Raw genomic sequence first — 25071 nt, 5'->3', positions numbered from 1 at the left:
AAGTAAATATGTATTCAGACTATAATATATTTAACCAGGAAAGAAAGCTTGATTGTCTTCTGTTTGACCTTTGATTAATAATTATTTACATACTTTTTGTTACAGTAGAAAAAAATAACCAGACTCAACCTGAATAAATATAATAAAACTTATTAATGCTTAATAAATATTAGTATATCAAGATTAAATTACATGTATCTTCCCTGAAATTTATCCTATCCTTTACTTTATTCTCAGAAGAGAATCGGTAGCTACTGTTCTTCTCACAGATACTTGCAGCATCCCTATTTTTCATGTTTTTGTCTTGGGAGGTAACTTCTAATTTGAAGCTGAACATCTGGTTTCTGAAAACCCAATTCATAGAAATATTTCAATAGTCAAATAATTTTTTCTTGTATGTAGGGCTAGAGTAGACTAAAATCTTCCATTTCTATCTTCTCAAATTGAAGGCTCAAAATGTGACTTCTCTCAAAATTTGTGTAGCACAGCCAATGGGATTTTCATGACAGCATTTCTACCCAAATGGTAACAATGAGGGGAGGGGATGTTGCCTGAAGAAATACAGACACAAATGTGCTCATAGAATAAAATATTGTAAAAATGTGGGTGGAAAAGCACAGGCTACTTATTACTGATCTTATATACACAGCAAAATACCACCGTATTGATATAAATTTGAACAGAATCTCAGCTTTTTGTTGTTGTTGTTTTGTTTGTTTTATTTCAAAGAGTCCCATAGTTGGGCTTAAGTCTACCACCTTGTTTGTTTTCTACTTGCCTCATCTGCTTTTGCCCCCACTTGTTCATCCTTGTTTGATGTCTTTCAGATTAAACCAGTATTTTCTACTATTCAAGTTTTTCTTCTCTATTGCATTTTTAGTTACTCCTTTTTTAAAAAAAAAATATTTTTGATGGTTTCTTTAGGGATTAAGGTATGTCTCCTCAATTTATCATAGTCCACTGCAAAAACTGTATGACAGTATAATTGCATTTATTTTCTTTTATCATTTACCTACTTCATATTTAATTTATACATATATTTAAAACTCTGCCATTTATTGTTGCTATTTTTACTTCAAACATCTAATAAGAGTCTTTTAAGGAAACTTTATGCATAATTTTTTTTTTTTACATTTACCAACATATTTGCTGTTTATGGTGCTCTTCATTCCTTCCTGAAAATAGGGATTTCCATCTGGAAACATTTCTCTTTCACCTGAAGTATTTCCTTATTATTATGGGTTTTCTGTGAAAAATTCTCTTAGCTGTAGTTATGCTTTGGGTTTTGAAGAATATCTTTGCTGGAGATAGAAAGGGAATGCAAGTTGGTATAGCCACTCTGGAAAACAGTGTGGAGGTCCCTTAAAGAGTTAAAAATTGAGCTACCCTATGATCCAGCCATTGCACTACTGGGTATTTACCCCAAAGATACAGACGTAGTGAAGAGAAGGGCCATATGCACCCCAATGTTCATAGCAGCATTGTCCACAATAGCTAAATCGTGGAAGGAGACGAGATGCCCTTCAACAGATGACTGTATTAAGAAGATATGGTCCATATATACAACGGAATATTACCCAGCTATCAGAAAGAACAATTTCTCAACATTTGCTGCAACATGGATGGCACTGGAGGAGATAATGCTAAGTGAAATGAGTCAAGCGGAGAAAGACAATTATCATATGGTTTCTCTCATCTATGGAACATTAGAACTAGGAAGATCGGTAGGAGAAGAAAGGGATAAAGAAAGGGGGAGTAATTAGAAGGGGGAATGAAGCATGAGAGACTATGTACTCTGAGAAACAAACTGAGAGCTTCAGAGGGGAGGGGGGTGGGGGACTGGGATAGGCTGGTGATGGGTAGTAAGGAGGGCACGTATTGCATGGTGCACTGGGTGTTATACGCAACTAATGAATCATCAAACTTTACATCAAAAACCAGGGATGTACTGTATGGTGACTAACATAATATAATAAAAAATATTATTATTTAAAAAAAAAAAATCTGAGTTGATATTTTTCCTGCAGCACATTAAAACTATCCTACTGTTTTCTGATTTTCATTGTTTTTTATGAGAAGTCAGCTATTATTAATATTGCTCACCTGAATTTAGTAACATGCCTTTATTCTCTGGCCACTTTTGCCAGGAATGGCCAGAAATCCCTGTACTGATGGATGAAAGATTACTCCAGACTTTGCTGTGAAAGAGAGAAGGCAAGGGGGTCAACACTCAGAGACAAAGACCCTTTTCTCTTCTTTGCTCTCACCTTTATTCATGCTCCAGGATAATCATAAGTCTTTATCACTCTGTTTCTCAAGCAAATGTTATGTGACAAGAGGTCTTACAGAAAATAGAAGAGTCTGATTATGGGAAGGATACAATGTGCTGATCAGCTTGTTCTATGAATTCAGTTAAACATAGCTTTAGGGGACAATGCATACATCTCTTAGATCACAGGGCAGCTGTTTGGGCTAAGAAAGCTCTGGGGAAGGTAAATCCCTGGGGCATTTCTATGGCAGAGTGGTCGAGCAGGCCTTGCATTCCAAAGGCCTACAGCCTTCTCTGAAAATTTCCATCACCCCCAGCGGCCTCTGTGTTACATTTTAGCAAGCCAGGTATTATGGATGATTTCATACTCTACATTAACCCCAACACACTTTTAGCTTTTCTTCTTTGTTTTTAAGATTTTATATTTCAATAGGTTGACTGTAATATGCCCTGCTATGGTATTCATTGTATTTAAAATGCTTGAAGTTCACTGGGCTTTTGGAATCTATGGATTGGTATCTTTACACATTTTATAAAAAAATCAGTCATTGCTTTTTGTGTATTTCCATTGTTCTACTCTTTATCTCTTCTAGGTATCCAATGTTACCCTATTAGTCCACAGGTCACTGATTCTCTGTTTTATTTATTGTTTTTTCTTGCTTACTTTGGTTTGGATAGTTCTAATTTATTTCAATTGACTTCAATTCACTGATCCACTCATACTGTTTAACATCCTCTTACACCTACATAATGAATTTTCCATTTCAAAATTGTATGTTTCAGTGGTGTACTCATTTGATTCTTTACAGATTTTCATTTCTTTAAATAATGCCATAATTATTGATCCATTTTGTGCATCTTCTAAATCCATTAACATATTTATGACAGTATTTTAAGTTTTAATATACTAATCCAAAACTCATCTTTTGGTTATTTTCAGTTGTACAACATAATGATTTGATATCTGTATATATTACAGAATAATCACAGTAAGTCTAGTTAACGTCCATCAGCACACACAGTAGCTCATCTTTTGATAATGCTTCTATTGACATTTTCTTCTCTGCTTATGGGCTTTGATTTGGCTTCTTCACATGTCTTTCACATGTCTCAAAATGTTTTAATGCATTCCAGATACTATAAACAAAAATAACAGTTGACACTGAAGTTGAATAGATGTAGTATATAGATATAGAGATATATTTTCCCCCAGAAAGGTCTTATGGCTTTGTTAGCCTTGATGGTGAGATCTCTGAACCTATTAGGAGTTATTTGCAACTTTGATTAGTTTTATTTTACTTCTGTTTCCAAATATTTCAAGAGTTTGGTTAGGCCTCATCCCAAAAGGGCTCTGAGCACCAATTTTAAAAAAGCAGCCAGCTTTCTGCACTTGAAAGGTGTTAAAATCTTCAATCCTATGAAGAAATTATGTAACAGCTGGGTTGTTGCTTTATTAGTTTTATTTTATTAAGGAAACTTTTGTTTTGAGGTTGAGGTCAGATGCCTTCTCCAGCAAGACTTTGGGATTAAAACACCACTATATCTTCCTCCATGCCCTCGTTCCCTCCCTACTCATTATTTATTTAATAAAATATACTCTGTGAGAGAATTGGAACACTGGTATTATTGGTTTTGCATTTGGGGCTTTTCCATATTTCAGTTCCTCATGATAGCCCATATGTTCATTAAAAATTCAGCTGATTTTCTTTGTCCTAAGAAAGTCTCCCTGCCTCTGAGAAGACTGGTCCTCTGTCCTCCCCAGAACAGAATAAAACAGACAAGAATGCAGCTTTATTATTTAAGAAGGTCTCATTCTTCTCCAGACTTTAGTTCATTTTTTGACTTCTTTGCATCTATAGCTCTTAGATGGCTTTAAAGAAAAGAATGATGATTTGGTTTCCCCAGTGTTCTTTTGTTACAGCAGGAGCAACCATACGGTGGTTCTTATCCTTGTCTTCATATAAGAATTATCTCAAGAACTTTTAGGAATTCCAGTATTCGGGCTGCACTCTAGGTCAATTAAATTAGAGTGTGCAGGGACAGACCCAAGCATCGGTGTTTTTTAAAGCTCCCAAAGTGAGTCCCACTGTTTAGCCAATGATAGGAACAACTGCTCCAGTGGTGTAGAATTTAGGCTTTCTGAAAAACCAATTCTGCAAAGGGCTGAAGAAACTCAGATGACAGTTTAGAAAAGTGAAGAAGATTGAAGATGATTGGTAAAGAATATTGGTTGGTTGACATTATCATTTCAACCTCAAAAAGCATTTAAATATGAATGCAGGCTATATTTGCACAATATATATTTGCTATTACAACTTTATATTAATCATGATGGTAATGTTGATAATAAAGTTTCTATGAAAGAAAAAAAATTAAATTTATGAGAAATCAAAAATTCTAACCATGAGAAATGGATACTGGGATCGTTTATTTGTTTGAAAAATTAATAATAATTTTCTTCAGATAATAGTCTCTCATTGTTACTGCCTGGTTTCTTAGCAATCAACATTTTTTTTTTCTCCACCTATTTTGTTTTATTTTATCCTTTAAATAATCCATAGGGTAGGGATGGGGAGAGGCAAGAGAACAGCTAAATTTTAAGTAGTGTTTCAATTGTGTTAAAATTGATATTTCTTATGACTCTAATATATAGTGTATTTTTAAAAGGTTTTAAAATAAGGTAAATTAAAATATAAACTAAGAAACACATTTTTCAGTATTTTGTAAAAACCTGGAAACTCAAACTTTGTAAAAATTCTTATGGATAACATTGTATTTATTTTTTATTAGTTGGAAGAAGTAATTGATTTTAAAAGAGCAAAGGAACTGCCTTCACAAATAAGCCATGCATATACATCTTTCTTATTTTTCCTTTATTGCAACTAAATTAACTATTTAGTCCATAGATTACAAAATAATTAAGTAGCTGGCAATGGAACTAAGGGAGAATGAACATCACCTGGCAATCACGGACTCCAATAATAATTATTCAATGACATCTCTTCTGGATGCAGTCAATGAATGTCCTTTTAATGCATTTCATTGGAGAGGAAATGTGTGCATTTGTGTTTGTACACTGGAGAATTGAATCATGACAAATGAGTGCATTTTTGACATCACATGTGAAGAAAGAAGAGCCTGTTTTGGACATCCAAGAAGTGGAGGACTGTAGAAGATAATATTTTAGAGTTGTGTACTCAGCTCTCAAGTCTCCTTTAAAAATCATTCCCCACCCCCAAAAGGAGTAGGTATCAGTAATTATGTTTGTATTATCTTAATACTACTCTCTTAAGCAATACTATTTGGAACTAATGTAGACACGATGAGAAAATCAGGTTCTTTCTCAAGAAAGTTTGAATTGAGAGGTACAGAGATTCAGAAGAAGTCAAGCTAATAGCAGAACAATAAAGTGAAAATTCACAGGTTTCTGCTCCTGAGGTTCCAGAACTTTCTGGGTTTTCCCACTCTTGAGTCCTGTTTTCAACATCCTATTTTATTTCATGATATAGCACAGTATACTTTCAATTAGATACATTTTTGTTTTGTTAAGCTAGATTGATGTGGTTTTCTGACTATGATTCTCAATTTACAAGCAGTTTGATATCCTTTTAGGGTATCTTATTCATTTTTTAGTTTAATGAACTGAGACATGAAAAGCTTTGGTCAATTAACAAAGTTACAAAACTATCTGAAAAAGAATCTCAAAATTGAAGATAATATCCATAATACTTTTTCAAGCTAATATCTTTAAATAGTTAAATAAAAAGCAAATTTGCTTTGTCTCAAGTAATAGTGACATTGATGATTTAATATCACTTGGAAAAAAATCTTGAATTAGATATGAATTATATGATATAAGCATACATACTCTTATTAATGCTAAAAACCTGAGACATTAGCCTCTACAAATTAGGAAATTGAGGAAATGTCACTAATTCCATCCAAGTCTTCTGGCTAGTAAATCATGATGGATTTGAGATAGGATTCCATTTCTTACTGACACCAGTGTTTGTGTTCCATTTCCATACTAGGAACAGAATTTTAGAAAACCAAGCTTGAAAAAAAGTCAAAGTTTATTTACCTATTAGCTATCTCCAAAATTTATTTATCAATTTTTTAAGTATACGTAGATCTAAGTATCCATAGATTCCATACAAGGGTGCCTGAAAATTCTCACTGATATTTGATAGATTTTATTTATATGTAAATAAAGCATTTTTGATAACAACATGTGATTCACCAAATAGCTAAAAGTCATAAGTGGAAAATGAAAGAAGTGAACATCACTTTTAAGCAGATTCTGAATAACAAAATTAGACCCTAGACACAGTGAAAATCTCTCCTGCTTTTTAATTCCTGCGTGTAGTTTTCTTTCTAAGTTTTCACTCCTGACATTGAAATTTTTTCATTGCACTAGAATTCCCTCATTTAAAATTAATCATTGACATTTTGTAGTTTTTGTTTAAGAAATGGCTCCAAGTTACTATGAACACCGTGTATCAAGCCGTTACTGAGAACTCTGGTGAGTACTGCTTTCCACCTCTGTACACTCAAAGAATTAAGTGTCTTTCCATACTTGTATTTAAAGGAAGTTCTTAGATGACTAATTTGTAAACCAGATGTTAGGAACACGTTAATTACAATCAAAGAAGCTTAAAATTTAGGAAGAAAAGAGACACATACATTTAATACAAGGGGTAGAATATAGGGGCAGGGAAGTACACAAGGATTTCCAGTATGTAGAAGGTGTATAGGAGAAGCCAACCTAAAAATTCCACATAGGATAATTGGTGCTTTGCTATGATGATGGCATCATTGCATTTTTATTTTTGTTTTGATGTCCTTATTTGAGGAGCTTGCTAAGTAAGAGTAAAGAGCCCTAAAACTGACCAGAGCAAGGGCAGACTATATCTCTATAGAAACAGCAATACCTAAATTTTTGTTTATCTTATGATGATATTGCATTTATACATTACCCCTTACCTTTACAATAAATCCTGGTATTAAGCTACATGACATACAGTTATTTGTTTATTGAAATTGATCAGATCTGATAAATAATTTTGAGTCCTTGATAAGTGTTATAATCATTCTAAACAGTGTCACAAAATACGGTAGTTTGGAACTCTTATTCTGTAACATGCAGTAAATCAATACAATAATAAAGCCCTGTATAATAGTGCCTACTTTGTCTACCAACATACCACTTGTCTCCCATACGGCACCACCATGTTTTAGTACACTATACTAAGGGGTTATTCTGTTCCAGGCATTTACCTAGATATGTACACATTTTAACCGAATAACTAAAAAGGGCAATGAAAGACTTGGTTAAGAACAAAGTAACCCATATAATGGAATTTTGCAAGTATGTATAATTTATCTTAAAAGTGGTTCAAGAACGATTAGATAAAACTATAATATAGAAACAGTTAATTTTAGAAAACATTCATTTATGAAACAGCTCCACTTGAAACCCTTCTGGACTGGAGGAATAAAGACCTCTGAAAATCTGCTCTCCTATAAAAGTAAGAACACTTGTAAATATTGTGAAAATCAACCTTTTAAGAATTCTGGAAATTAACCAGAAGTTTGCATCAATTCAAGGGGCACTTATTCAAGAAAAACAGATGAATCTCCATAAGAACACAGCATTTTGACCTATTCCATTCCCATTCCTGTCTCCCCAGCTCTGCCTAAGCCTTGAAAAGTAGTAGTCTTGCAACCATGGTAGCTATGAAAACTAGCAGCCTAGCAGTCACTGAGTGAATACAATAGGTTTGAAGCTTTCCAAAAAGTCATGTCCACAAACTTGTTACATTTTTCCTGTTTGGTAGTGTTTTGGAAAAGCTCAAATTCTATTTGACCTAATTCAGAACTCACTCTGTGAGATCAATCTTATCCTCAGAGCATTTGTTGAAAAATATCAATGGCAATTGTTTAGTATCACAGCGGCCCCAAACAGTCATATTAGTTGAGATTAACAAAAGATTGACCAAAAAACTTAAAAGAAAAACCGGGAAATGAGATCAGGGGCTTTGAAAAGTTTCAACATTTTCCTGGAAGTACTGAGCACCACACACATGCAAAGCTATATACATGCCCAGGAAAGACCTCATAAGGCATTAAACTTTCAACTCTTATTGACCATGTGGCTCTGCACAGGCAGAAAGCAAAGGCTAAAACAGAGTTGTGAATTATCTGTAGAAGTATTGAAGACATGTTCCAATATATACACACACACAGGCACAAAGAGCCCCCTGGCAATGCCTGGAGACTTATTGGTTCAATGAAGCTAAGTATATCTTCGTCCAATCCTTAGCTAACTACTAAGCTAACTGAGCACAGACTGCAATGGATATGTACGACAATTAATCCAGGAAAGTCACTGAACAAATAAATAGCACTACCAACAACAGAACCTTGTGAAGAAGGGTGAGGAATCTGATCTCCAGAGCTTACAAGAGCTTCCAGAGTTTTCCAAAGTTTATCATATTATTTTAAATATCTAGTTCTCAACAAAAAAATTATTAGGCATACAAGGAAGCCAGAAATTATGGCTTCCATAATTTCTTCCATACGTGGGGGGAAAAAGCAGTCAATAGAAACTGTCCCTCAGCAGTCATTTATTAGACAAAAACTTTCAATCACTATTATAAATAGGTTCAAAGAACTAAACTAAACCATATCTAAAGACTTAAAAAAAATATGAGAATGATGTCTCACCAAGGAGATATTATTAACGAGGAGATATAAATCATTAAAAACAAAACAAGTAGAAATTCTGGAGTTGAAAGCACAATCATGAAATGAAAACAAATCATTAGAAGGTCTTTCATGGGTTAAATTGTATCCTCCCCCCTCCCCCCATTATATGCTGTAGTCCCAATTCCCATACTTTAGAATGAGACATTATTTAAAGATAGGACCTTTACGGAGGTAATCAAGTTAAAAAAAAAAAAAAAGGATGATTAGGATGGACCTTAATTCAACAGAATAGATTTCCTTATAGAAAAAGGACATTTAGAAACAAAGAGACACACATATAGAACCCATGTAAACACCAAAGCAGAGACAGGTGTGATGTGTTCACAATCCAAGAAACATCAAAGATTGCTGGCAAATAGCCAGATAAGAGACATATGGAACAAATTCTTCCTAACCTCAGAGGGAACCAACCCTGCCAACATCTTACCTCTGACTTCTAGCCTCCAGAATTGTGAGACAATAAATTTGTTATGTCATTCCGTTTATGGTACTTTGTAATGGCAGCCCTAGCAAACTAATACAGGGAACAACAGTAGATTTGAGCAGACTGAAGAGACATTTGGAAAACATGAACATCAATTAAAATTATCTATTTTGAGAAACAGAAAAAAAAAAGAATAAAAGAAAATAAACAGAGCCTTAGAGACTGGTGGGTCACCATCAATCATACCAACATATGCATAATGGAATCCAAGAAAGAGAGAATAGAAAAAAGGGACAGAAAGAATATTTAAAGAAATAATGGCTTAAAATTTCCCAAAGATTATGAGAAACCTTAATCCATACATTCAAAAAGACTACTGAATTACCAGTAGGATAAACTCAAAGATATCCAGAGTTAGGCACATAGTTGAACTGTCAAAAGACTAAAATAATCCTAAAATCAGTAAGAAAGAAAGGAATCATTATGCAAAAGTGAACCTTAATAAGATTAATAACTTACCTCTCATCAGAAACTGTGGAGGCCAGAAGTCAGTGGGATGACATTATTCACAATGCTGAAAGAAAAAATATGTCAACTGAGAATTCTCTATTCAGCAAAATAATCTTTCAAAAATGGAGAAATTATGATTCCCAGACACAGAGAATTTGTCACCCATAGTACTTCCCCACAAGAAATATAAAGGGAGTTCTTAAGGCTAAAATGAAAGGACATTAGATAGTAACTCAAATTCACACAAAGAAATACTGAGCACAGGCAAAGATGATTATATAGGTAAATAGTAATTCTGATTCATGTAGAAATAGACAACCAAATGAACTAGGATTTATAAAACTGTTAATAGGCTTATAATGTATAAAGATGCAATTTGTATGACAATAATAACACAAAAAAGTGGGGGAGGGAATGGACTTATAAAGAGACAAAATTTTCAAATGCTATTGAAATTATATTGTAATCTGAACTAGATTGTGTGAAAATAATGTTAACTGTAATTTCCAGGACAACAACTAAGAAAATAACTCAAAACCTACAGCAAAAGAAACGAGAGAAAAAAAAATGGTACACTACAAATATTTAATACAAAACAGGCAGTAGTTTAGGAATAGAGGAACAGAAAAAATGTAAGATATAGAAAAAACAAAACATAGCAGTTGGAAATCCTACCTTATTATACTTAATTATACTGAGTATCAATGGACTAAGTACTCCAATCAAAAAGCAGAGATTGGCACAATGGATTAAAAAAAAAATCACCATATGCTGCCTACAAGAGATACACTTTAGATGCAAGTACACAAGTAGGTTGAAAATAAAAGGATTCAAACAGTAACCAAAAGAGAACTGAAGGCTATATTGATAGCAGACAAAATAGATTTTTAGGAAAAATCGTTCCTAGAGACCCCCCCCCAAAAGGTTTTTTATGATATAAGGGTGAATCAGAAAGACACAAAAATGATAAACATACATGCCCCTAATAAAATAACCTTAGACTACATGAAACAAAACTAACAACATTGAAAGGTAAAATAGACAAAAAAATAATTGTTGGTGACTTTAATACCCCACTTTCAACAACAGATAGAACTAGACAGAAATGACCAATAAAACAAAACCTTTCAACAATGCTATAAACCAACTATAACCATCTCTAAAATGCTTAACCCAACAAAAGCAGAATACACCTTTTTTTTTTTTTTTTTTTTGAGTACATGAAACATTTCCTAGGACAGACCGTTAGGCCATAAAACAAATATCAGTGAAATTAAAATGCCTGAATTCATACAAAGAATTCTCACTGTACACAACGGAATTAAATTAGAAATTAGTAGCAAGAAAATGAGAAATTTATGAATATTTGGAAATTAAACAAATGCAGTCCTAAATTACCAATGAAACAAAGATGAAATAAGGTAAAATTAGAAAGTCTTTTAAGAAAATAAAAACAAAATATATCAAAACTTATGGGATATAGCAAAAGCAGTATTTAATGGGAAATTTATAGAAATGAATGCCTATATTAAAAAAGAAAACAGCTCTCATCAATTACCTAATCTTTCCCTTTAAGAAACCACAAAGAGCAAACAGACTTAGGCAAATAGAAGGAAGGAAATAATAATAATTACAGCAAAAGAAACTGTAAAGATAATCAACAAAATTAAAAGTTGGTTCTTGAAAAGATTACCAAAATTGACAAAACTTCAGCTGGACTGACTAAGAACAAAAAGAGTTCAGATACTAAAATCAGTAGTGAAAGAGGGGACATTATTATTGCCCTTACAGAAATAATAAAAGATTAGAACACTATTAACAATTGTACTTCAAAAATTAGATAACCTATGGATAAATTGCTAGAAAGACTCAAACTACTAAAACTGACTTAAGAACGGAGAAAATGAATTAGTACTAAAAACAAAACAAAACAAAAAAACCCAAAAAACAAAACTTCTTCCAAAGAAATCCTAAACTCAAATGGCTTCAGTAGAGAATTCAACTAAAAGCCTTAAGAAGTATAAACATCAATCCATCACAAGCTCTTCCAACAAACAGATGACGAGGCAGAAACACTTTCCCACTTATTCCATGAGACCAATATTTCCTTGATACCAAAGACAGGCAAAGAAATAATAAGAAAACAAAACCACAGGGGCGCCTGGGTAGCGCAGTCGTTAAAGCGTCTACCTTCGGCTCGGGGCAGTGATCCTGGCGTTTCGGGATCGAGTCCCACGTCAGGCTCCTCTGCTGGGAGCCTGCTTCTTCCTCTCCCACTCCCCCTGCTGTGTTCCCTCTCTCGCTGGCTGTCTCTCTGTCACATAAATAAATAAAATCTTTAAAAAAAAAAAAAAGTAAACAAAACCACAGACTATTATCTTATAAATATAGACGCAAAATCCTCAACAAAATAGTAGCAAAAAATCCAGTAACATAAAAAGGATTTTACTTTATGGCCAAGTGGGATTCATTCCAAGACTGCAAGATTAGTTTGACATACACAAATCAACCATTGTAATACACCTCATCACAGAACATAGGAAAAAAACACACATGATCAATTCAATAGACAGAAAAAACATTAAACAAAATTTTATGATAAAAACGCAACAAACTAGGAATAGAAGAGAATTTTTTAACCTGATAAAGACATCTACAAAAATCTCATAGCTAACATCATACTTAATAGTGAAAGACTGAACGCTTTCCCCTTAAGTTCAGGAACAAGAAAAGAATGTTCTCTTTTACCATTTATATTCAACATTATACTCTAGCCAGGAAAATAAGGCAAGAAAAATAAAGTTACCCTGACTGGAATGGAAGGAGTAAAACTACTTCTATTCACTAATGGCATGATCATATACCTAAAAATCATAAGTAAATGGAAAAGCAACAAAACAAAACATTAGTCCTAATAAATAAGTTTAGCAGTGTTGTTGGATATAAGATTAATATTCAAAAATCAGTTGTAATGCTACACACATGCAATGAATGAAAGAAAAATAAAACTAAAGAAAAAATTCCCTATTTAGTATCATCCAAAACAATAAACTATTAAGAATAAGTTAATAAAAGGAGTTTAAAAATTGTGTATTAAAACCACAAAACATCACTGAAGGAAATTAAGATCTGAACAACTGGAAAAAATTTCACATACTTGGATTAGAAAATTTACTATTTTTAAGAAGGCAATATTTTCTAAATTGATCCACAGATTCAATGCAATCTCTATCAAAATCCCAGTTTATTTTTCTGCAGAAATTGACAAGCTGATCCTAAAATTTATATGGAATTTCAAGGAATCCAGAACAGTCAAACAATCTTTAAGAAGAAGGACAAAACTGGTGGACCCACACTTCACAATTTCAAAACTTTATATAAAGCTACTATAATCAGCACAGTGTGGTACTGACAAGAAAAGGAAATCAACAGATCAGTGGAATAGCATCAAGAGCTCAGATATAAACACTTACATTTACAGCCAATTGTTTTTTTTTTCAAAAAGAGTACCAACAATTAATGAGAAAACATGGCATTTGAACAAATAGTTGTGGGACAACTAGATATCCATATACCAAAAATTGAAGCTCTACTCACACCAAATACAAAAATTAACTCAGATGGATCACAGAAGTAGATGTCAGGGCTTGAAGTAAAAAAATTCTTTGAAGAAAGATTAGGAGTAAATCTCTGTGACCTTGGAATAGGCATTTTTTTGATATGATGCCAAAGGCACAAGTTACAAGAAAAAATGCAGATAAATGAATATCATCAGAGAAAATTTTTAAGTTGTGCTTCAATGAAAATTATTAAGTGAAATAACTCAGGAAATGGGAGAAAATAATTACAAATCATATATTTGACAAAAGTTTTATTTCCAGAATATATAAAGATCTCTTGCAACTCACCAATAAAAGTACAAATAATCCAATTGATGATTGATTTTTTTGAAACAAATAATCCGATTTAAAAATAGGCAAAGGAATGCCATCAAAAACATGAAATGTGTATGTGGGGGTGGTAAAAATGTGCTTTAGAATGTGTTTGAACTTAAGTAAACCATCAACTTAAAATAGATTGTTATACACATAGAGGGTGTTGCATATGAACCTCATGGTAACAACAAGCCAAAACACAAAAAGTAAAGAGAAAGGAATCCAAACATAATACTAAAAAAAATCATCAAATCACAAGGGAAAAAGGTAAGTGAAAAAGAAAGGATCAGAGAACTACAAAAACTTCCAGAAAACAATGAACAAAATGGCAACAAATACATACCTATCAATAATTACCTTAAATGTAAATTAACTAAGTGCTCCAAACAAAAGATGTAGGGTAAATAAATGTATAAGAAGAACATGACTCGTCTATATGCCACCTACAAGAGACACAGACTGAAAGTAAAGGGATGGAAAAAGATATTCCATGCAAATGGAAGTGGAAAGAAATTTGGGGTATCAATAACATATCAGACAAATTAGACTTTAAAACAAAAAATGTAGCAAGGGACAAAGAAGAGCAATACATAAGGATAAAGGAATTTACCCAGCAAGAGTATATAATACTTATAAATATCCATACACCCACACAGAAGTACTTATATATATAAAGCAAATATTAACAGACATAAGGGAACTTTAAAATTCCATTTACATCAACCAAATGTAAGGTCATCCAGACAGAAAATCAATAAGAAAACAGAAGCTTTAAATTACATATTAGACCACATGGCTTTAATAGATATATACAGAACATTCCATCTAAAAACTGCAGAGTACGTATTCCTTTCAAGTGCGTCTAGTACATTCTCCAGGATTGATCACATGTAGGGCCACCAGACAAGTCTCAATAAATTTAAGAAGACTGATCATATCAAGCATCTTTTCTGACTACAATGGTATGAAACTAGAAATCAATTACAACAAGAAAAATGGAAAAACATAAACACAGGAAGATTAAGCAACATGCTACTAACCAGCCAATGAGTAAATGAAGAAATCGAAGGACAATAACAACAAAAATACAAGACAAATGAAAATGGAAACACAACTTTTCAAAATTTATAGGGCATGGCAAAAGCAGTTCAAAGAGGGAAGTTTATGGTGACACAGGCCTATCTCAAGACACAAGAAAAATTCCAAATATACAATCTAAGTTTACACCTAAAGGAACTAGAAAAAGAAAAACACAGCCCAAATTATGAGAAAGAAGTAAATAATAAAGATCAGAATAGCAATAAATAGAGATAAAAAAAGAGAAAAGATCAATTAAACTAAGGACTAGTTCTTCGAAAAGATAAACAAAATTGATAAACCTTTAGCCAGACTTATCAAGAAAAAGAGAAGGACTAATAAATAAAATAAGATAGGCAAGAGAAGTACAACCAACTCCACAGAAATACTAAGATTATAAGAGACCGTTATGAACAATCATATGTCAATAAACTGGAAAACCTAGAAGAAATGGATAAATTTCTAGAAGCATACAATCTTCAAGACTGAGTCAGGAAAAAATAGAAAATCTGAAAAGACTGATTACTAGTAATAAAATTGAATGAGTAATCAAAAAACCCCCAACAATCAAAAGTCCAGGACCAGATGGCTTTACAGATCAATCTATTTACCATTTAATTTAAAGAAGAGTTAGTGTCTATCTTCAAACTACTCCAAAAAATTAGAGATCAAAGAATGCTGCCAAATCCATTCTACGATGCCAGCATCCTTTGATAACAAAACCAGATAAAGACATTACCATAAATAAATAGTCAATATCCCCGATAAACATAGACGCAAACATCCTCAACAAAATATTGGCATTAAATTAGATCACACATTATAATCAAGTGGTTTTGATTCCAGGGATGAAAGGATGATTCCATACATGTAAATCAAATAATGTGATATACCACATTAACAAAATGAAGGATATAAACCATATAATCATCTCACTATATGTAGAAAAAGCATTTAACAAAATTCAACATGCATTTATGATAAAAATTCCCAACGAAGTATGTACAGAGAGAATGTAACTTAACATAATAAAGGCCATAAATGACAGATCACAGCTACCACCATGCTCAATGATAAAAAGCTGAAAGCTTTTCCTCTAAGATCTGGAACAAGATAAGGGTGCCCACTCTTGCCACTTTTATTCAACATACTGCTGTAAGTCATAGTCACATAAATCAAACAAGAAAAAAGAAAAGCATCCAAATTGGTAAGGAAGGAGTAAAACTGTTACTATTTGCAGGTGACTATTCTAGAAATTCCACCAAAAGCTACTAAAAGTAAATGAATTCAGTAAGGTTGCATGATACAAAAATAATATACTAAAATTGGTTGTGTTTCTATACACTAATATTGAACTAGCAGAAAGAGAAATTAAGAACACAATCTCATCACAATTGAATCAAAAAGAATAAAATTCCTAGGAATAAATGTAACCAAGGAGATAAGAGAACTATACTCTGAAATCTATAAGATACTGATAAAAGAAATTGAAGATAATACAAATAAATGGAAAGACATATAGTGCTCATGGATTGAAAGAATTAATATTGTTAATATGTCCATATTACCCAAAGCACTCTACAGATGCAAGGTAGTCCCTATTAAAACCAAAAGCATTTTTTTCACAGAAGAAAAAATAATACTAAAAGTTGTATAGAACCACAAAAGACTAAATATCCAGAGCAATCTTCAGACAAAAGAGCAAATCTAGAGGCATCATACTCCCTGCTTTCAAACTATACTACAAAGCTATAGTGATCAAAGCAATATGATACTGGCACAAAAATAGACACCTAGATCAATAGAACAGAATAGAGAGCCTGGAAATAAACTCATGCTTATATGCTCAACTAATCTATAGCAAAGGAGAGAAGAATATACAATGAGGAAAAGATATTCTCGCCAGTAAATGGTGCTGGGAGAACTGGACAGCTACATGCAAAGAATGAAATTGGACTAGTTGGTAATACCATATACAAAAATAAACTCTCCCCTCCCCCCTCAATATATATATAATATATTATTTATAATTTATTTATATATTATTTATAATTATATATATATTTACTTATGATATATATTTTTTATTATGTTCAGTTAGCCAGCATAAAAGGAAATGAGAGGAGAAAGAAATATGGGAACAAAGCAAATAGACCTTGAACTACAAATGGCCCAGTCATGTTGCTGCCACATTGCAGAAACTGAAGATTACAAAGAAAGTGTTTGTCATTGAAGATTTGTTAAAGTATAGAACACTCACAAAATAGAAAGTTATGTAGATGTAAAAATGAATGATAAAGTCTTTACGTATCAATATAGAACCTCACAAATATTTAAAATGGAAAAATGCATGAGTAAATAGGGTAGGCAAAGGCTGACTGAAAATAAAATCGTATATTATATGTAAAAACAACAACAACAAAAACAACAACAACACAAAATAAACTCAAAATGGACTAAAGTCTTCTTATGAAACTCCTAAAAGAAAATGTAAGCAGTAAGATCTTGGATATCGGTCTTAGCAATATGTTTTTGGATCTGTCTCCTCAGAGAAGGAAAACAAAAGCAAAAATAAACAATTGAAAGTCCATCAAGCTAAAAAGGTTTGCAGAGTGAAGGAAACCATCAACAAAATAAAAAGGCAAGCTACTGAATGGGAGAAGATATTTACAAATGATATATACAATAAAGGGTTAATATCCAAAATATATAAAGAACCTGGGAATTATATTTATAGGGTTTAACTTTTTGTTCCAAATGTTTAGCTACGATACATTTAGTGTTATAATTAGTAAAGCATCTTTCCTCTGTTTCAACATTTTCTTTTCTGTACTAGTACATTCGTTTTGCTTCCCCCCCTACAAGGGGAAATTTCTTTTTAAAAATATTGAAATCCATCCCACCAAAAATTATCTCATAGTGAATTTTAAGATTGTATTTTTTTTTTAAAGATTTTATTTATTTATTTGACGGAGATAGAGACAGCCAGCGAGAGAGGGAACACAAGCAGGGGGAGTGGGAGAGGAAGAAGCAGGCTCATAGCGGAGGAGCCTGACGTGGGGCTCGATCCCAGAACACTGAGATCACGCCCTGAGCCGAAGGCAGACGCTTAACCGCTGTGCCACCCAGGCGCCCCGTTTGTATTTTATTTTTAAATCAACATCAGGAATGTTAAAAATATTGATGATATTTATTATTTCCATCCATCCATTCAAATTTCTATTTAATCAATGTACAGAATTTAAAGAAAAAGGAAACCAACTTGATCCATGAACTGAAAATCGGGGGGGGGGGGAGGAATTTGAGTCATTAAAAGAAAAATAAAAGGAGTCATTAAAACAAAAATAGAAATGTCAAAATATATTTAAATAATTGGACTGAACATTTCAGAAATAACAATCCACAGGAATAGGCATTTTTATGGACTATTAAATGATGAAGACTAGGTGGGGAGTTCCAAGATGGCAGAGTAATAGGGGGACTCTGAACTTGCCTCAGCCTTCAAATATAATTAGATCGACCTTCAACTATTTTGAACAACCAGGAAGAAAACTGGAGGATTACAGAAACAATCTGCACAGTTGAAAGGAGTGAATTTGGCAGAAGCAACGTTCAGAGCCCTGAACTGGGGGATTGGGAAACCAAGGGGCCAGAAGGGGAGGAAGCCTTGTTCCCGGAACAAAGTCAGGAAGAGAGACAAAGTTGGGAAGAATGCAGCGGTTTGCCACCCCACAATAAGCTGTGGTGACTGGATCCCTGGGCTGCTCAGGGAAAGACTGCTCCCTTCCTGGAGGGCATTTAGAGGAGCATATTTGTCCTCCCAAAGGGGCAGCTGGGGAACCATTGTGGGGAGCTCAGAGCAGGATCAGAGGGGTGTGCAGAGGGCAGGGTCAGAGGGGTGAGCCTCAATAGGTGTAAACCTCTGTGTTTGGGCCAAACCGCTGCTTTTCTGGGACTGATGGAGCGGAGCACAGAAAATGGAGCAGATGGCAGATAACCTGGCCTTGCTTTTTGCTCTGAGCCAGAATAGGCTTAAACCTCTGTGCATACACCATACCTCCACTTTTCTGGGGCTGACAGAGCAGAGTGCGGAGACTGGAGCAGATTGCAGATAACCTGGCTGCTTTTTGCTCTCTGACATAATAGACTGAAGCCTCTGCAAAGGCTTTTCTGGGAAAAAGGGGAGTAGGGGACTGAGTCAAGTGCAGATGGCTGATAGCAGGCTCCAGCTTTAGGCTGAGCATTACAATAAACTCTAGCCTCTGCGTGCACTGTGCAAATGCTTTTTGGCAACAGGACAGTGCTAGGCATGCCCTGAGCCTCCCAGCTGGGGACAAAATCGTGCATGCACATTACCAGACCTTTTAAAACTTGGAGTTTTGAATCCCAGGCACTGGCCAGAGATAAAATACAGGAGACCTATGGCTCTGGGCACAGACAGGTTAAGTAATTGACATAGGCTGGGTCACAGGAGATTACTCACTTCCTTAGAGGACCTCCTGAGCAGTGGCTGCTGGGACTTCTGCTCCCCAGGGACAAAAGGGCGAGGTGATGCCATATTCTACCTCCTCCATCACCCCTCCCTCTTCCACTCATTAGCATAGTCAGACTCTGACTATGAAACACAGCACCTCTAGGGGAGACTGGAGTCCCCTACACTAAATCCCACCCCTCTGACCTGGCAGGGGCATCTTTATAAGGGCAATTTAGCTTGTGAGCCAGCATGGCAGGCTCTTCCTCAGCAGACCAACACAAACCCCCACATATAACAAATCCACTGATTAAAGAAAGCTCCAAAACATCAGGCACTGGCTTAACTTCACAAACAAATGAAAGCATACCCACTTAAAGGAACAAACACTCCCCACTACAAGCAAGGAGGAACTCTGCAGAGGAAAGACCAGTGGGAAAGAACAGCCAAAATACAACAGCAGTGTGCACACAGCGTACATCAGAATCACTTCCTGAAGATATTGTTGTTGCTGCTGTTATTATTATTGCTGGGTTTTTTTTTTTCTTTCTCCTTCTTTCCTCTTTTCTTTTCTTGACAAAATGATTAGAAGGAGAAATTCACAACAAAAGAAAGAGCCAGAGGTAGTACTCACTGCAATAGATTTAATCAATATGGATATAAGATGTCAGAACTAGAATTCAAAACAACAATTATAAATATACTAGCCAGGGTTGAGAAAAGCATAAAAGGCACTAGAGAATCCTTTGCTGCAGAGATAAAAGAACTAAAATCTAATCAGGCCAAAATTAAAAGTGCTATTACTAAGATGCAGTAAACATGGAGGCTTTAACTGCCAGGGTAAATAAGGCGGAAGAGAGAGTCGGTCAAATAGAAGACAAAATGATAGAAAGTAAGGAAGCTGAGAAAAATGAGTGAAACAACTACTGGACCATGAGGGGAGGCTTTGAGAAATCAGTGATACTATAAAGCACAATAAATATTTGAATAATAGGGGTTCCGGAAGATGAGGAAAGACAGAATGGCAGAAGGTTTATTTGAACAAATTATAGCTGTGACCTTCCCTAATCTGGGAAAGGAAACAAGCATTCAAGTCCAAGAAGCACAGAGAACCCCCCTCAAACTCCCTAAAAATAGGTCAACACCCCAACATATAATAGTGGAGCTGGCCAATTTCAGAGATAAGGAGAAAATCCTGGAAGTAGCTCAAGACAAGAGGTCCTTAACATAGAAGGGTAGAAATGGCTGGCAGCAGACCTGCCCACAGAGACCTGGTAGGCCAGAAAGTACTGGCATGATCCATTCAGGGTGTTAAATGAAAAAACCATGCAGCCAAGAATACCTTATCCAACAAGACTTCATTCAGAATGTAAGGAGAGATAAAGAGCTTCCAGGACAAACAGAAACTAAAAGAATTTGTGATCACTAAAACAGCCCTATAAGAAATATTAAAGGGGATTCTCTGAGTAAACAGACAGCCCAAAAGTAACAATGACCAGAAAAGAACAGTGACGATCTGCAGAAACAGTGACTTTATAGGTAATACAATGACACTAAATTCATATCTGAATTTATTCATAAATGAATGTACATTCTATGACTGTAAATGGGCTAAATGCCCCAATCAAAAGACACAGGATAAAAAAGAATAAAATAAAAGACTGGATAAAAAAGAAAAGACCCATCAATATGCTGTCTATAAGAGACTCACTTTAGACCCAAAGACACCTGCAGATTGAAAGTGAGAGGGTGGAAAACCATTTATCATGCTAATGGACATCAAAAGAAAGCTGAGGTAGCAATTCTTATAGCAGACAAATTAGATTTTAAACCAAAGACTGTAATAAGATATGAAGAGGGAGACAAATCATAATTAAAGGGTCTATCCAACAAGAAGACCTAACAATTATAAAAATTATAAATTAAAAAAAACAATTATAAATTATAAACAATTATAAATATAAATTATAAATATAAAACAATATATAAAAAAACAATTATAAAAAATAAACATAAAAAATATTTATGCCCCTAACTTGGGAGTAGCCAATTATAAACCAATTAATACCAAAATTAAAGAAACACATTGATAATAATAAAATATTAGTAGGGGACTTTAACACTCCACTCACAGCAATGGATAGATCATCTAAACAGAAGATCAACTAGGAAACAAGGGCTCTGAATGACACACTGGACCAGATGGACTTCACAGATATATTCAGAGCATTTTATTCTAAAACAACAGAATACATGTTCTTCTCAAGTGCACACAGAACATTCTCCAGAATAGATCACATACTGGGCCACAAATCAGGTCTCAATTGATACCAAAAGACTGGGATTATTGCCTGCATATTCTCAGACCACAGTGCTCTAAAACTTGAATTCAATCACAAGAGAAAATTTGGAAGGAATACAAATACATGGAGGTTAAGGAGCATCGTACTAGAGTGAATGGGTCAACCAGGAAATTAAAGAAGAATTAAAATAATTCATGGAAACAAATGAAAATGAAAACACAACAGTTCAGAACCTTTGGGATGCAGCAAAAGTGGTCCTAAGAGAGAAGTATATTGCAATACAGGCCTTTCTCAAGACACAAGAAAAGTCTCAAAAATGCATGCTAAAGGAGCTAGATAAAGAATATTAAATAAAGCCTTAACTCAGCAGGAGAAGAGAAATCAAGATTAGAGCAGAAATCAATGAAATAGAAATGAAAAGAACAGTAGAACAGATCAATGAAAGTAGGAGCTGGTTCACTGAGAGAATTAATAAGATTGATAAACCCCTGGCCACACTTACCAAAAAGAAAGGACCCAAATAAATAAAATCATGAATGAAAGAGGAAAGATCACAAGTTATAAATATTTATGTACTAAAAAACAAAGCATCAAAATATATAAAGCTAAGAAACTTTGCTGAATAACTTCTCAGTTTTTGAATAGATATAGTGGGCATACAAATAATCAGATAAAACAATTCATGAGTCTGTTATTAGGAAATTATGCTGAATTTTATATACTAAACACAGGGAATGGATATTCTTTCTAAATGTTGAGGGATTATTTCATAACAAAAATAAGTATTCAACCATTTACAATTTTTGAAATACCCTTCTAAATAACTCAGGATCAAAATGAGAATTTAAAACTGCAATTACAGACTATTTAATGAAAGACAATGTAACAGCAGAAACCTAGAAACAACCTGGACGGTTATCAATTGTAGAACGATTCAATAAATGATTGTACAGGGAAAAAATATTAATTGTACATGGTTTGTGTATAATATGAATTACTTTACAGTGATTTGTTAAAAATAAGGCAGCATTTTGAAGATTAGAAAGATACTGCCATTATATTCTTAATCAACAAAATTAAAATAGATCAATAAATATACGCTATGATAAAATTTGGGGGAATTTCTATATATTTGCACTTACACGCAAATGGTATTACGAACTGATACCCCATCAAAATGCTAACAATGGTTACACTGAAGAAGAAAGGCAACTATAAAATTTTGTTCTGAAAGCTTCTATATTGTTTGCACTGTTGCATTGATTAAGTATTGCTTTAGTGTTTCTAATTATTGAATGAAAAATAATTTATAAGACAGGGACTAAGAAGTTCAAAAATACCTATCAAGCTAGATAGCCGAAGATTAACTCCTAGCTCTAAACGTTTGTTATAATATAAAAATGAAGATTAAATCAGCATGATTTTTTTTAAAGATTCTAGTTACCTGTTTGAGAGAAAGAAAGAGAGCACAAGCAGGCAGAGGGAGCATGAGAAGCAGGCTCCCCACTGAGCAGGGAACCCCACATGGGGCTCGAACCCAGGACCCTGGGATCATGACCTGAGCCGAAGGCAGATGCTTAACTGACTGAGCCACCCAAGCAGCCCTGGAGGACATTAAATTAAATTAGCTTTTACCTCAGGCCTCTAGAAAAAACAAAAACAGAAAGAAAATATTTCTAAAGATATGGAAAGATACTGAAAATAAAAAAATACAGTTATATATAATTAGAAAAATATAGTTATAATTCTCCTACTTTGCTTTTATGTCTAAATAGTGTCTTTATTTCTATTTCAACATTAAGGTTAAAACAAAACATATAATTCTCCCTATAACGGATGAGAAATTTAGCCATCTTTTCATTTTTCATCCCTCTTCCACCTATTTTTATTTAAATAATCCAAGTTTTAAGATACCAATTATTAATTATTGTGTTACATTATTTATCTTCTCTGTCAAGATTATTCTTTTTTTTTTTTTTAAGATTTTATTTATTTATTTGACAGAGAGAGAGACAGCCAGCGAGAGAGGGAACACAAACAGGGGGAGTGGGAGAGGAAGAAGCAGGCTCCCAGTGGAGGAGCCCGATACGGGGCTTGATCCCAGGACCCCAGGATCACGCCCTGAGCTGAAGGCAGATGCTTAACGACTGAGCCACCCAGGCGCCCCAAGATTATTCTTTAACACTTACATGCAGTATATAGTCATTAACCATAAAATGATTACCTAAATACTACTTATTAGTGGGGTTCAGTTCCTAAATCATTTCTTTTAAATCATATCTTCCGTATTTTCAATATCAGTGATATTGATATAAAATACTACTTTGAATTTTTTTCTCAGGAAGAATACATGGAGAATATGCTTTGAAATTCTTGCAAACCTAATAATTCCATTTCCCACCCCCCCCAACATTTTGGTTGGTTATTTCTGGCAGCATGGATAAAAACTAATAATTGATTGATTATTGGATATACTACATAGAAAAAACATACTATGTATCAATTTTGTTTTTCTTGTATATAAGATCTTATGGGCTTTAAATTTCAGTATATATCACAAATATATCATAACTATATATTATATGGATTATAATAAAACATCAATATACTTAACATAAAGTACCACTTAATATATGCTAGTACAGTGAATTTAATTCTATAAGAAAAAAGAAGTGTTCATGTTTCATTTATGTACAAAGAAGAATGCTTATATCTGCTTTTTGAACTTTGGTTTATAATAACATAATATAAAAATAATATATAAATATATAAATATAAATAATATAAATCTATATAAATTAAACATTTTATCAGCTACATAAAGTAAGAGAACACTGAAAACTGAAATTGACATTTGCTCATGCACTCATTCATTACATGACTATTCACTGAATAACATCTAAGTGCCAAGAACTATTTTAGGCACCGGAGATGTGTCATCATTTTTCCAATTATTGACGCTTCTGGGGTGCACCATTATTAATGTATGCTACCTTTGATAGAAGAAAAATATAGTGTAGTGATACCACAATTTTCCACAAGGTATCCATTTTGGAATCATTTCTTGATGCATATATTCAAGTACTGACTGAGTGTGTGTTCACAATGTGTCTTCTTCATTTTCACTTAATTTTTATTCTAATGGCTACCACTCTAGTTCAAATTCAGAAAAAAAAAATTGGTAGCTTCATTTACTGGTTCCTTCATGTTCAGATTCTTTGTCAACTATTATAAAAGCATCAGTCTTGTTATTCAACAGTAAACCAGGCAGGCATGCTGGATTCCATGGCATATGAGGTTAATAAAATTATTTC

The 25071-nt window shown here is 33.8% G+C and overlaps 1 long non-coding RNA gene across 1 annotated transcript in view; it reads right to left on the bottom strand.

The window, feature by feature from the left end:
- Positions 1 to 10037, bottom strand: part of LOC130541896 (uncharacterized) — a 68211-nt gene extending 58174 nt beyond the window's left edge. The window contains exon 1 of the long non-coding RNA XR_008955990.1: positions 9981 to 10037. This is a non-coding gene — a long non-coding RNA (uncharacterized LOC130541896). The remainder of the gene's footprint in view (positions 1 to 9980) is intronic.
- Positions 10038 to 25071: the final 15034 nt, after the last annotated feature.

Source organism: Ursus arctos, unplaced genomic scaffold (assembly GCF_023065955.2).
Source record: "Ursus arctos isolate Adak ecotype North America unplaced genomic scaffold, UrsArc2.0 scaffold_27, whole genome shotgun sequence".
Classification (NCBI taxonomy): domain Eukaryota; kingdom Metazoa; phylum Chordata; class Mammalia; order Carnivora; family Ursidae; genus Ursus; species Ursus arctos.
This window is presented reverse-complemented; position numbering and strand designations above follow the sequence as displayed.